At 43.4% G+C, this 15129-nt stretch overlaps 2 pseudogenes; both read left to right on the forward strand.

Moving 5' to 3' along the window:
* The first annotated feature begins 1140 nt into the window (after positions 1-1140).
* On the forward strand, positions 1141-4125 carry LOC106562179 (trans-1,2-dihydrobenzene-1,2-diol dehydrogenase-like; annotated as a pseudogene).
* A 778-nt stretch (positions 4126-4903) lies between these two features.
* LOC106562172 (trans-1,2-dihydrobenzene-1,2-diol dehydrogenase-like) lies at positions 4904-14957 on the forward strand (annotated as a pseudogene).
* Positions 14958-15129: the final 172 nt, after the last annotated feature.

Here is a 15129-nt window from a genome sequence, read left to right on the forward strand (position 1 = left end):
ACAATGTTCTCATTTGAATCCAATCTCCAGGTATCTGTTTGAAATTTAATTAAGATAGAGGAAGAAAGTACACTATGTAATGAATATGTGGAAAAAATATATAGATATATATTTATTTTTGGGGATATTGGGACATATTATTATCATATAAAAAAGTGATAATAGTCATAAATACATCAACCTGAAACAACATCTGAAACAATTGTATAAGTTGCACAACAATTAGAAAACAAAATAAATGTATGTTTCTCTCTAATCAGATGCTATGGCCATTTCCGAAAATGTCAACAATTTTATTTTCACTTGACACTTGTTTGATACCTGATGATGCTTTTATAACGTAACACGCAACAATAATCCATTTGAAATTCTCAGAGTTTTGCAGGATCCCTGAACTACACTTACAACATGTTGCCATCTAGTGGTCGGTTCTGGTAATGAATCTTACACAATAACAAGCCTCCTAACTGTTTAATATTTAGCCCAAGGGCGACAGAGCTCTCTCATTTCCATAGTCATCCTAGCTCAGTGTATTGACCAGCAGCTAAACAGCTGTGCTTGGCTGTACTATGTGTTCCTATGGGAGCTTGTGAACATTGCATAGCCTACTTGCATAGCCTACTTGCATAGCCTACTTGTTCACACTAGTGGTCCCAGTCGGGTCCAGTTTAACCATTGGCCTGTGCTGCTGTCAAGCCCTTGCAGGCTAATCAACGCCTCCCTAGTGGGGAACAAAACAGTCCCCTACCGCCTTCCTAATAGTTCCAGCTTCCCTGGTTTGACCTACAGCATTTTGGGACAGTGATTACATGAGGGCAAGGTGAGTTATGTCTGTACACATTAAACTGTCTAGTTCCCCATAATGCTAATGTTGCTGAAGAATCCCATTGAACTGTTCTGTTACAGATTGTCAGAGACAACCGGCATAAACCGCTTTGGCCTGGTTGTAAGAGACTTGTATCAGCAGCATTACATGACTGTATTAACCTGTGGTGGTGCTCCGAGGGTTGTGTGTGTGTGCGCGCTCGTATGTGTGTGTGTATGCTTACGCTTATGTATGAGTGTGTGTGTGTGTGTGTGTGTGTGCGCGCACGCGTGTGTGTGTGTGTGTGTGTGTGTGTGTGTGTGTGTGTGTGTGTGTGTGTGTGTGTGTGTGTGTGTGTGTGTGTGTGTGATACACCCGCCTCTCGAGGGGCAGCAGAGTAGAGAGCTGGCATTCCCAGCCTCTCCAGCATATAAATGCAGCAGCATGCTCTCCAGGGTGAAGCTACCAGCTCTGTGGACACGCTGTGGAGCTCCACTACATCTGACTACCCAGCACTCCACAAGGTCACAACCGCTCTCTCCAGCTCTGACCCAAGGCCCAGGCACAGCCCCTCTTACCTGCCAACTACCATCTGTTCAACATGGCGACTCAGTGGGGACTCTGCGGTGCAGGGAAGATCAGCCACGATTTCAGTGTGGCCATGAAAACCCTCCCTCCTGGAGACCACCAGGTACCCCACTCCACCCAAACAAACAAACAAACAAACAAACAAACAAACAAACACATTCTATTTCCATTCACATGCTGGATGTCTCTCTTCCTCCTGCCTCTCTCTCTCTCTCTCTCTCTCTCTGTCTGTCGGCACTGACAGCTTGCCTAGGAGTAATGAACGTCTGTGTGTTTTCCCCTCTTGTTCCAGATAGTGGCGGTGGCTGCGAGGTGTCTGGAGCATGCCCAGGAGTTTGCCAAGAAGCACAGCATCCCCAAGGCCTATGGGAGCTATGAAGAGCTGGCCAGCGATGCAGATTGGTGGGTTAACAGCTTGGGAGGGCCTGGCTGTTCAGCCACAGATAATGGCTTAATGACGTAACTGTTTGAAAATCAGCCTCCAGCCTGTGTACTGTGTGACTGTCCCTGCAGACATGGTGTACCTGGACGTGCTGCACACGGAGCACTGGCGCGTGGGCCTGCTGGTACTCCAGGCAGGGAAGAACATGCTGTGTGAGAAGCCCTTCGCCATGAACTCCAGGGAGGTGGGGGACCTCATTGCTGCCTCCAAGAAGTCCAACATCTTTCTCTTGGAGGTGTGGGAAAGGCTCAATGAGAGTTGGGGTTTCCATAAACGTGTCTCAGTCTGTTAACATGATTTATTGCTTGATTCTCACCATTTGTACTGTTGTCACATTACTGTAGCAAATAATGTGACAACTAAATTACTTTCCCATACTGTACATTCAAAGTAAGGTATATTTTATTTGAAAAGACAAGTAGTTAAATATTTTAATGTATTTGGAAATACACTTCCATACATTTAACCCAGGTATTTGAATATATTATTTCAAAAAGGTATTTGAAAATACTCTCAAATACTATTTGGTTTTTACAAATAACCATTCAAATGCTCAAATAAAAGTGCTTGTTTTGGGTTGTGTATTTGAAAATACTCAAATACACAGAAAAATGTATTTTAAATACCAGATCGTCAAATACACATGTATTTGAACCAAGGTCTGGCAAATATATGGACGGATTTTGCTGATCATATGAGGGCTGTTGTAGAAATGACCAAGTTGAGGTATAGAAAGGAACTGTCTGTCCACTGTGAGGTGATGGTCTCTCTCTGTCCTCTCCCAGGCCATCTGGTCCCATTTCCCACTGCACAGGGAGGTTCGCAGGCTGCTGGCTGAGGATGCCATCGGCGAGGTAAAGCTGGTGAAGGCCTTTTTCGTCTCCCCTCAGCTTCACATCACCCGCTCGGTGGAGAAGGAGCTGGGAGGAGGCGTTCTGCTGGACATTGGGTCTACATCTTGCAGTTTGTGCTGATGGTGTTCCACGGGGAGAGGCCAGAGTCCATCCATGCCACTGGAGTTCTTTTCAACTCAGGTATTAATCTTGGCACCTACATGTAGTACCAAATGTCCTGTGCGTGCTGGCCAGCTAACAATCTATCACAAGATACTACTCACTGGTCATGTAAGCCAAGTACTGGTCAAGTCAACCAGAGATTGTGGGACATGGACAATGAGTTTGGAATTGGGCACAACCCAAGGATCAGATTAGCATTGGGGTCAGTATTGACTAGGCCTACAACAATAATTCGTTCTTTATTGAAGTGTAAAGGGTTAACTTGCTGTTTGACTTGTTGATGGTTGATAGGAGTGGATGAGTCCATGGTGGTGATAATGTTTCCCAGGAACAGACTGGCTTTCTGTTTCTTCTCCATCGCTGTTTCACTGCCTAACGACGCCACCATCAGCGGAACAAAGGGCACCATCAGGGACTGTTGCTACTGAATCAACCTTTAAACTGTCCAGTCTGTTTTATCTTCATTTAGGGGAAATGTAATATAGCGATGAAAGAGCCAACAGATGCTAAACAATGTCTGATCTACAGTATGTCCCTGATTGAGATTTCATTGAGATGTATTATTTATTCATTCATATACTGGTAAGTATACACATAAAACATAATGTCTGTTTCATGTCCTCTCAGGTTCTAGGTCCCATGCATTGTCCCACCACACTGAATGGGAAGACGACACAGTACCCCCTGCCTGAGCCCTCCTTACCTCTGAACTTCACTAACAGCACTGGGCTGCGCTATGAGGCTGAGGAAGTCAGGCAGTGCCTGCTCAAAGGTATGGTGGCTCGCAAGGTCTTACCAGAGAAAAACACAATTTCTCTGTTCTAAGATGAGGGTTTGTTTGAAAAGATATACAACAACAATCCAATTGCAATGCTGTTGGTATATCCTAGGTAATAAACAGTAAAAACAGTCAAATAAATAATAACATTGTCGTTACCTGTTGCTTCCAACCTGAATCTTTTCTCTCAGAGATTCTACCAGGTTCTTGTACCCGTTTACAGTAGACAGTGACACCCACCACCATAGTCAGTCAATTTCTCCTTCTCTTCCGCAGAACTGAAGGAGAGCCCCAGAATGTCCCTGTCCGAGTCGGCCCTGCTCACTGAGATTATGGATGAGCGCAGGAAACAGATGGGAATGGTCTTCAACCAGGACAGCCAATAACCACCCCTCACTCGCCACTCGACCATGGTCCATCTGACCTGTGCCACAGGGCCTGGACATGAACAGAGCTGTGTGCAGCAGGAGGGAGGGATCAAGCCCTGAGTGTACAATGATCCCCTCACGACTTAGCCCTATAGAGCTTGCACCTGATGTGAGACAAATCTGAACACGATGATGACAAGGAAGCATGAGTTGATTAGTAGGCTACTGTGAGCTGCTAAGACTGACAGGTTGAATTAAGAGTGCTAAAGTCCGTTACAGTGAAGTGTACGATTGATGGGTTCAATAAAGGACACTCATTGTCATGGTGAGGTTTATTTCATGAGGTGACAAGATCATCCTAAGAGGGTTATCATCAGTCAGAATACATTCAAATTGGAGAAAAAAACGAATTGTCATAGACACATTATCGGACCCCCATATTGAAAACTACTGTCTGGTGTAAACAATGACTTTGCTTCCCAAGGTCATGGGTTGAAACAAGGCCTGATGAGTCAGCAAGTTTATGTATGTCACATTTGACAACATAGGCTACCTTGGCCTGCTCTTAGGTTTTTGTACACCAAGCAGCACATGAGGAAATCATGTCATCTAAAAGTAATTTAAAGATTTTATATTAAAGATTTGAAGTGTCGTAGGCCTAATCCAAAATATGAACATAATTTATTCATTAGACACAAAACAATCAGCACCAAACCTCACTCTGTTATGGGTGTAAAATGGCACTTTAATTCCATCTGTTGGTAAATGTCCATTACTGCAACACCAGTGTTTTATAACGTGTGTTCGCGTCAATGACGCTGTATCGTTATTTAATCAAAAACAGAGCCTGTCTCCACCTGCTGGCTAATAGTTAGATGTTGTCGACATTTGTTTGTACACACCAATATGGCAACCAGGTGGGGAATCTGTTTTCACAGTGGCACTGAAAACACTCCCTCTCAGAGACCACCAGGTACTTGTACCCGTTTACAGTAGACAGTGACACCCACCACCACAGACTTTATTGTGGTCGTGTTCAAGCCTCAGTTTGCTATCGTCGGCGTGGAGTTTCAAATGAACGTGAATGATCTGAACTGTTTCATGATCAGAAATCAGAAGGTTGCACTGCACTCATGTAGTTAACTCTAAGTAGATTGGAACAGTTACAATGTAATGATTTTTTGGAGTTGCTGGCATTACAATCTCGTTTAATGCCACAAGATATACTCTGCACAGATGGATGACTTACCGTAAAACTAGAACTACATGAGCATGTAGGAAATGTAATATAGAAGTGTGAAAGTGGCTTATTTAAAAGTGCCATAGGCTACAAGCATCTTGAAAATGTAAAATGATGAGTGAATGAAAAAGCTCACCTGTTGGTCATCCCTAGATTGTTGCTGTGGCAGCTCAGAAACTACAGGACGCTCAGGAGTTTGCAAAGAAGCACAGCATCCCTCAAGCCTACGGAAGCTATGAGGAACTGGCCAGAGATTGGTCAGTGTCTTGTCTCAAACATAATCTAGCCGTCACCTCCGGTGCTTAATGTCCCTCTCAGTGTGTGTAATATGCATCAGAACAGTGTTTATTAGTACATTTTATTATGGCATTTTTCTAAACGGCCTCACGTTCAGTAATAAGATGTATTCCTCTTAAAATTCCTTCAAATGTATCCTTAATCCTGTCTCCTCATTGTCACTGTGTGTGGGTAGAGGTGGTATATGTGGGCACCATCCACCCATACCACCTGCCAGTTGGCATGCTCTTCATGAAGGCCCAGAAGAATGTACTGTGTGAGAAGCCTATGGCCATGAACCTCAGAGAGGTGCAAGAGCTGATGGCCTCTGCTAAGACAAAGTCTTTCTCATGGAGGTAAAAAGGACTGTTACACCTGTGTCATTATGACCACGTCACATACCCAGCCAGTGTTTCAACATCACGCAGGTGAAGGCAGCCTCGTGTGAGTGTCTGTGTGTAACCATAGTGCTCTCCCTCTTCCTCTTCCTCCTCCTCGTCTCTTGATGCTCCAAGCAGTGTGGACCTGCTTCTTCCCAGCCTCTCTGGAGATTGAGCGCCTGCTGTCTCGGTGGGTGAGGTGAAGATGGTAAAGGCAGACTTTGGGGTGCCCCTCATGCACGTGCCCAGAGCGGTGGAGGAGCTGCTGGACATCGGCATCTACCGCCTGCAGGTTATATGCATGGTGTACAATGGAGCCTGAGTGCATCCAAGCCACCGATGTCTGTATGGACACAGGTAGCGAGACAGCGATGGGAAATTTAGGAAGGAATACTAGTTGTAGATATTGGGGGTACTAAGGGTGTACCTATTGGGGATATCCTACTAGTCCTTTACCTATTGGGGATATCCTACTAGTCCTTTACCTATTGGGGATATCCTACTAGTCCTTTACCTATTGGGGATATATTACTAGTCCTTTACCTATTGGGGATATCCTACTAGTCCTTTACCTATTGGGGATATCCTACTAGTCCTTTACCTATTGGGGATATCCTACTAGTCCTTTACCTATTGGGGATATCCTACTAATCCTTTACCTATTGGGGATATCCTACTAATCCTTTACCTATTGGGGATATCCTACTAATCCTTTACCTATTGGGGATATCCTACTAGTCCTTTACCTATTGGGGATATCCTACTAGTCCTTTACCTATTGGGGATATCCTACTAATCCTTTACCTATTGGGGATATCCTACTAGTCCTTTACCTATTGGGGATATCCTACTAATCCTTTACCTATTGGGGATATCCTACTAGTCCTTTACCTATTGGGGATATCCTACTAGTCCTTTACCTATTGGGGATATCCTACTAGTCCTTTACCTATTGGGGATATCCTACTAGTCCTTTACATATTGGGGATATCCTACTAGTCCTTTACCTATTGGGGATATCCTACTAGTCCTTTACCTATTGGGGATATCCTACTAGTCCTTTACCTATTGGGGATATCCTACTAGTCCTTTACCTATTGGGGATATCCTACTAGTCCTTTGGTATTGGGGATATCCTACTAGTCCTTTACCGATTGGGGATATCCTACTAGTCCTTTACCTATTGGGGATATATTACTAGTCCTTTAGTTATTGGGGATATCCTACTAGTCCTTTACCTATTGGGGATATATTACTAGTCCTTTAGTTATTGGGGATATCCTACTAGTCCTTTACCTATTGGGGATATCCTACCTGTGCTTTACATATTCGGGATATCCTACTAGTCCTTTACATATTGGGGATATCCTACTAGTGCTTTACCTATTGGGGATATCTTACTAGTCCTTTTGTTATTGGGGATATCCTACTAGTCCTTTTGTTATTGGGGATATCCTACTAGTCCTTTACCTATTGGGGATATCCTACTAGTCCTTTTGTTATTGGGGATATATCCTACTAGTCCTTTTGTTATTGGGGATATCCTACTAGTCCTTTACCTATTGGGGATATATTACTAGTCCTTTACCTATTGGGGATATCCTACTAGTCCTTTACCTATTGGGGATATCCTACTAGTCCTTTACCTATTGGGGATATCCTACTAGTCCTTTACCTATTGGGGATATCATACTAGTCCTTTACCTATTGGGGATATCCTACTAGTCCTTTAGTTATTGGGGATATCCTACTAGTCCTTTACCTATTGGGGATATCCTACTAGTCCTTTAGTTATTGGGGATATCCTACTAGTCCTTTAGTTATTGGGGATATCCTACAAGTCCTTTACCTATTGGGGATATCCTACTAGTCCTTTTGTTATTGGGGATATCCTACTAGTCCTTTTGTTATTGGGGATATCCTACTAGTCCTTTTGTTATTGGGGATATCCTACTAGTCCTTTACATATTGGGGATATCCTACTAGTCCTTTACATATTGGGGATATCCTACTAGTCCTTTACCTATTGTGGATATCCTACTAGTCCTTTACTATTGGGGATATCCTACTAGTCCTTTAGCTATTGGGGATATCCTACTAGTCCTTTAGTTATTGGAGATATCCTACTAGTCCTTTACCTATTGGGGATATCCTACTAGTCCTTTAGTTATTGGGGATATCCTACTAGTCCTTTACCTATTTGGGATATCCTACTAGTCCTTTTGTTATTGGGGATATCCTACTAGTCCTTTAGCTATTGGGGATATCTTACTAGTCCTTTTGTTATTGGGGATATCCTACTAGTCCTTTACCTATTGGGGATATCCTACTAGTCCTTTTGTTATTGGGGATATCCTACTAGTCCTTTACCTATTGGGGATATCCTACTAGTCCTTTACCTATTGGGGATATATTACTAGTCCTTTTGTTATTGGGGATATCCTACTAGTGCTTTAGATATTAGGGATATCCTACTAATCCTTTACCTATTGGGGATATCCTACTAGTCCTTTACATATTGGGGATATCCTACTAGTCCTTTACCTATTGGGGATATCCTACTAGTCCTTTACCTATTGGGGATATCCTACTAGTGCTTTACATATTGGGGATATCCTACTAGTCCTTTACCTATTGGGGATATCCTACTAGTCCTTTACCTATTGGGGATATCCTACTAGTCCTTTTGTTATTGGGGATATCCTACTAGTGCTTTACATATTGGGGATATCCTACTAGTCCTTTACCTATTGGGGATATCCTACTAGTCCTTTACATATTGGGGATATCCTACTAGTCCTTTTGTTATTGGGGATATCCTACTAGTCCTTTACCTATTGGGGATATCCTACTAGTCCTTTAGCTATTGGGGATATCCTACTAGTCCTTTAGCTATTGGGGATATCTTACTAGTCCTTTTGTTATTGGGGATATCCTACTAGTCCTTTTGTTATTGGGGATATCCTACTAGTCCTTTTGTTATTGGGGATATCCTACTAGTCCTTTTGTTATTGGGGATATCCTACTAGTCCTTTACCTATTGGGGATATCCTACTAGTCCTTTACCTATTGGGGATATCCTACTAGTCCTTTACCTATTGGGGATATCCTACTAGTCCTTTACCTATTGGGGATATCCTACTAGTCCTTTAGATATTGGGGATATCCTACTAGTCCTTTACCTATTGGGGATATCCTACTAGTCCTTTACCTATTGGGGATATCCTACTAGTCATTGTGTTATTGGGGATATCCTACTAGTCCTTTACATATTGGGGATATCCTACTAGTCCTTTACCTATTGGGGATATATTACTAGTCCTTTACCTATTGGGGATATCCTACTAGTCATTTTGTTATTGGGGATATCCTACTAGTCCTTTACATATTGGGGATATCCTACTAGTCCTTTACATATTGGGGATATCCTACTAGTCCTTTACCTATTGGGGATATCCTACTAGTCCTTTACCTATTGGGGATATCCTACTAGTCCTTTACCTATTGGGGATATCCTACTAGTCCTTTACCTATTGGGGATATCCTACTAGTCCTTTACCTATTGGGGATATCCTACTAGTCCTTTTGTTATTGGGGATATCCTACTAGTCCTTTACCTATTGGGGATATCCTACTAGTCCTTTACCTATTGGGGATATATTACTAGTCCTTTACCTATTGGGGATATCCTACTAGTCATTTTGTTATTGGGGATATCCTACTAGTCCTTTACCTATTGGGGATATCCTACTAGTCCTTTACCTATTGGGGATATCCTACTAGTCCTTTTGTTATTGGGGATATCCTACTAGTCCTTTACCTATTGGGGATATATTACTAGTCCTTTACCTATTGGGGATATCCTACTAGTCCTTTACCTATTGGGGATATATTACTAGTCCTTTTGTTATTGGGGATATCCTACTAGTGCTTTAGATATTAGGGATATCCTACTAGTCCTTTACCTATTGGGGATATCCTACTAGTCCTTTTGTTATTGGGGATATCCTACTAGTCCTTTAGCTATTGGGGATATCCTACTAGTCCTTTACCTATTGGGGATATCCTACTAGTCCTTTTGTTATTGGGGATATCCTACTAGTCCTTTACCTATTGGGGATATCCTACTAGTCCTTTACCTATTGGGGATATCCTACTAGTCCTTTACATATTGGGGATATCCTACTAATCCTTTACCTATTGGGGATATCCTACTAGTCCTTTACATATTGGGGATATCCTACTAGTCCTTTTGTTATTGGGGATATCCTACTAGTCCTTTACCTATTGGGGATATCCTACTAGTGCTTTACCTATTGGGGATATCCTACTAGTCCTTTACCTATTTGGGATATCCTACTAGTCCTTTAGTTATTGGGGATATCCTACTAGTCCTTTACCTATTTGGGATATCCTACTAGTCCTTTTGTTATTGGGGATATCCTACTAGTCCTTTAGCTATTGGGGATATCTTACTAGTCCTTTTGTTATTGGGGATATCCTACTAGTCCTTTTGTTATTGGGGATATCCTACTAGTCCTTTTGTTATTGGGGATATCCTACTAGTCCTTTACCTATTGGGGATATCCTACTAGTCCTTTACATATTGGGGATATCCTACTAGTGCTTTACATATTGGGGATATCCTACTAGTCCTTTACATATTGGGGATATCCTACTAGTGCTTTACCTATTGGGGATATCCTACTAGTCCTTTCCTGGCTCTATTGGGGATATCCTACTAGTCCTTTAGATATTGGGGATATCCTACTAGTCCTTTACATATTGGGGATATCCTACTAGTCCTTTACATATTGGGGATATCCTACTAGTCCTTTACATATTGGGGATATCCTACTAGTGCTTTACATATTGGGGATATCCTACTAGTCCTTTACATATTGGGGATATCCTACTAGTGCTTTACATATTGGGGATATCCTACTAGTCCTTTTGTTATTGGGGATATCCTACTAGTCCTTTAGTTATTGGGGATATCCTACTAGTCCTTTTGTTATTGGGGATATCCTACTAGTGCTTTACATATTGGGGATATCCTACTAGTGCTTTACATATTGGGGATATCCTACTAGTCCTTTAGTTATTGGGGATATCCTACTAGTCCTTTACCTATTGGGGATATCCTACTAGTGCTTTACATATTGGGGATATCCTACTAGTGCTTTACATATTGGGGATATCCTACTAGTCCTTTACATATTGGGGATATCCTACTAGTCCTTTTGTTATTGGGGATATCCTACTAGTGCTTTACATATTGGGGATATCCTACTAGTCCTTTAGTTATTGGGGATATCCTACTAGTGCTTTACATATTTGGGATATCCTACTAGTGCTTTAGTTATCCTATTGTTTTTTCTTTATCAATTATTCCCCATGTATGTGTGCAACATGGATTGCCTTTCAACTAGGTCCCCGCCTCCCCTAAATGTTGAAGCAGTGACAGACCCATGTCTTGTTTACTCAGTATGAATTCACCACAAGGTGGCAGCAAACCATCTGAAATGCCCTCGACATGTCTCTTTGACATTCAGCTCAAATCAAATCAAATGTATTTGTCACATACACATGGTTAGCAGGTGTTAATGCAAGTGTAGCGAAATGCTTGTGCTTCTAGTTCCGACCATGCAGTAATATCTAACAAGTAATATAACCGAACAATTTCACAACAACTACCTACAAGTGTAAAGGAATGAATACGAATATGTACATAAAAATATACAAATGAGTGATGGCCGAACGGCATAGGCACGATGCAGTAGATGGTAGAGTACAGTATATACATATGAGATGAGTCATGTAGGGTATGAAAACATATAAAGCGGCATTGTTTGAAGTGGCTAGTGATTCATTTAATTACATCAGATGGCAAGATGCAGTAGATGGTATAGCGTACAGTATATACATATGAGATGAATAATGTAGGGTAAGTAAACATTATATAATATAAAGTGGCTAGTGATAAATTGATTACATCAATTTTCCCATTATGAAAGTGGCTTGAGTTGAGTCAGTATGTTGGCAGCAGCCACTCAATGTTACTGGTAGCTGTTTAACAGTCTGATGGCCTTGAGATAGAAGCTGTTTTTCAGTCTCTCGGTTCCAGCTTTGATGCACCTGTACTGACCTCGCCTTCTGGATGATAGCAGGGTGAACAGGCAGTGGCTCGGGTGGTTGTTGTCCTTGATGATCTTTTTGGCCTTCCTGTGACATCAGGTGGTGTAGGTGTCCTGGAGGGCAGGTAGTTTGCCCCCGGTGATGCGTTGTGCAGACCTCACTACCCTCTGGAGAGCCTTCCGGTTATGGGCGGAGCAACTGCCGTACCAGGCGGTGATACAGCCCGACAGGATGCTCTCGATTGTGCATCTGTAAAAGTTTGTGAGTGTTTTTGGTTACAAGCCAAATTTCTTCAGCCTCCTGAGGTTCTTCACCACACTGTCTGTGTGGCTGGACCATTTCAGTTTGTCCGTGATGTGTACGCCGAGGAACTTAAAACTCTCCACCCTCTCCACTACTGTCCCGTCAATGTAGATAGGGGGCTGCTCCCTCTGCTGTTTCCTGAAGTCCACGATCATCTCCTTTGTTTTGTTGACATTGAGTGTGAGGTTATTTTCCTGACACCACACTCCGAGGGCCCTCACCTCCTCCCTGTAGGCCGTCTCGTCGTTGTTGCTAATCAAGCCTACCACTGTAGTGTCGTCTGCAAGCTTGATGATTGAGTTGGAGGCGTGCATGACCACGCAGTCATGGGTGAACAGGGAGTACAGGAGAGGGCTGAGAACGCACCCTTGTGGGGACCCAGTGTTGAGGATCAGCGGGGTGGAGATGTTGTTACCTACCCTCACCACCTGGGGGCGGCCCGTCAGGAAGTCCAGGACCCAGTTGCACAGGGCGGGGTCGAGACCCAGGGTCTCAAGCTTAATGACGAGTTTGGAGGGTACTATGGTGTTAAATGCTGAGCTGTAATCGATGAACAGCATTCTTACATAGGTGTTCCTCTTGTCCAGATGGGTTAGGGCAGTGTGCAGTGTGATGGCGATTGCGTCGTCTGTGGACCTATTGTGGCGGTAAGCAAATTGGAGTGGGTCTAGGGTGTCAGGTAGGGTGGAGGGTATATGGTCCTTGACTAGTCTCTCAAAGCACTTCATGATGATGGAAGTGAGTGCTACAGGGCGGTAGCCATTTAGCTCAGTTACCTTAGCTTTCTTGGGAACAGGAACAATGGTGGCCCTCTTGAAGCATGTGGGGACAGCAGACTGGGATAAGGATTGATTGAATATGTCTGTAAACACACCAGCCAGCTGGTCTGCGCATACTCTGAGGATGCAGCCAGGGATGCCGTCTGGGCCTGCAGCCTTGCGAGGGTTAACACGTTTAAATGTTTTACTCACGTTGGCTACAGTGAAGGAGAGCCCGCAGGTTTTGGTAGCAGGCCGTGTCAGTGGCACTGTATTGTCCTCAAAGCGAGTAAAGAAGTTGTTCAGTCTGTCTGGGAGCAAGGCATTGTGATCCGCGACGGGGCTGGTTTTTCTTTTGTAGTCCGTGATTGACTGTAGACCCTGCCACATACCTCTCATGTCTGAGATGTTGAATTGCGACTCCACTTTGTCTCTGTACTGACGCTTAGCTTGTTTGATTGCCTTGCAGAGGAAATAGCTACACTGTTTGTATTCGGTCATGTTTCCAGTCAGCTTGCTCAAGACTTCTGTAATGTTTCCTGAGACTACTCCACAGACAAAACAAATCACTGGAAAATTCAACAACGGGCCTTTTCATGAAATAATAATACAAATATATATTTGTGTGGAGAGACAGAATATTTGTGAGATGATTTGCATACCACCCCAACAGATCCATAGATGGCGCAATCTCTATTGCACTCCACACTGCCCTTCCCCACCTGGACAAAAGGAACACTTATGTGAGAATGCTGTTCATTGACTACAGCTCAGAGTTCAACACCATAGTGCCATCTAAGTTTATCACTAAGCTAAGGAGCTTGGGACTATACACCTCCCTCTGCAACTGGATGCTGGACTTCCCCCAGGTGGTGAGGGTAGGCAACAACACATCCACCACACTGTCCCATCCTATATTCCCTGTTCACCCACGACTGCGTGGCCGCGCACAACCCCATCATTAAGTTGCCGGTGGTAGGCCTAATCCCTGACGACAATGAGCAGTGTGGTGCCAGGACAACAACCTTTCCCTCAACGTGGGCAAGACAAAGGAGCTTATCTTGGACTACAGGAAACGGTGGGCCGGACACACCCACATCGATGGGGCTCTAGTGGAGCGGGATGAGAGCTTCAAGTTCCTCTGTGTCCAAACACACCAACAATCGTGAACAGGGCACAACACCTCTTCACCCTCAGAAGGCTGAAAAGATTTGGCATGGGCCCTCAGATCCACCATTAAGAGCATCTTAACTGGCTGTATCACTGCTTGGTATGGCAACTGCTTGGCCTCCAACTGTAAGGTGCTACAGAGGATACTGCATACAGCACATTTAAGTGGCCCTTTGTCCCCAGCACAAGTTGCATCTGTGTAAAGATCATGCTGTTTAATCAGTTTCTTAATCCATCCACCTGACAGGTGTGGCATATCATCTTGGCAAAGGAGAAATGCAAACAAATGTGCATGAGAGAAATAAGCTTTTGTGTGTATAGACATTTTTCTTGGATCTTATTTCAGCTTATGAAACCAACACCTCGAGTTTATTTTCATTTAGCAAATATTTTTTGCATTGCTCAACAAAAAAAATGACCATAACATTTTATTTGATGGGTGTTCCTCAAAGAACAGTTATACCGCTATCTATGCAGAGCTTACATCAGAAGACATCTGCACTGATGGTGCATGGCAACGTGTTAGAATGACGTAGTCGGTCAGACGCAATCTCTGGCGATTCTCTTGGATGTGTCCTGTAGGCCTGAAGGAGAGCCCCAGGATATCCCAGGCAGACGCACACAGGCAGGTGGGGGTGGTTTACAGCCAGGACTGCCAGTTACCAACAACCACTTTCTTACACTTTGTTCACTGAAATTGGCATCAATTGGCTCCAAGTACACTCATTGACTTTCCCCAATTTCTTGATATCGTGGAGTCCTTGCAGAATTAAGACCACATTAAGCAAATAAACTAAGGCACATCTGGAGTGTACATTCTATGTACTGTAGTGTTAACAGTTCATCAGTGGTGAGTCGCTCCAACAG

This window comes from Salmo salar, chromosome 11, assembly GCF_965601325.2.
Source record: "Salmo salar chromosome 11, fSalSal1, whole genome shotgun sequence".
Classification (NCBI taxonomy): Eukaryota; Metazoa; Chordata; class Actinopteri; order Salmoniformes; family Salmonidae; genus Salmo; species Salmo salar.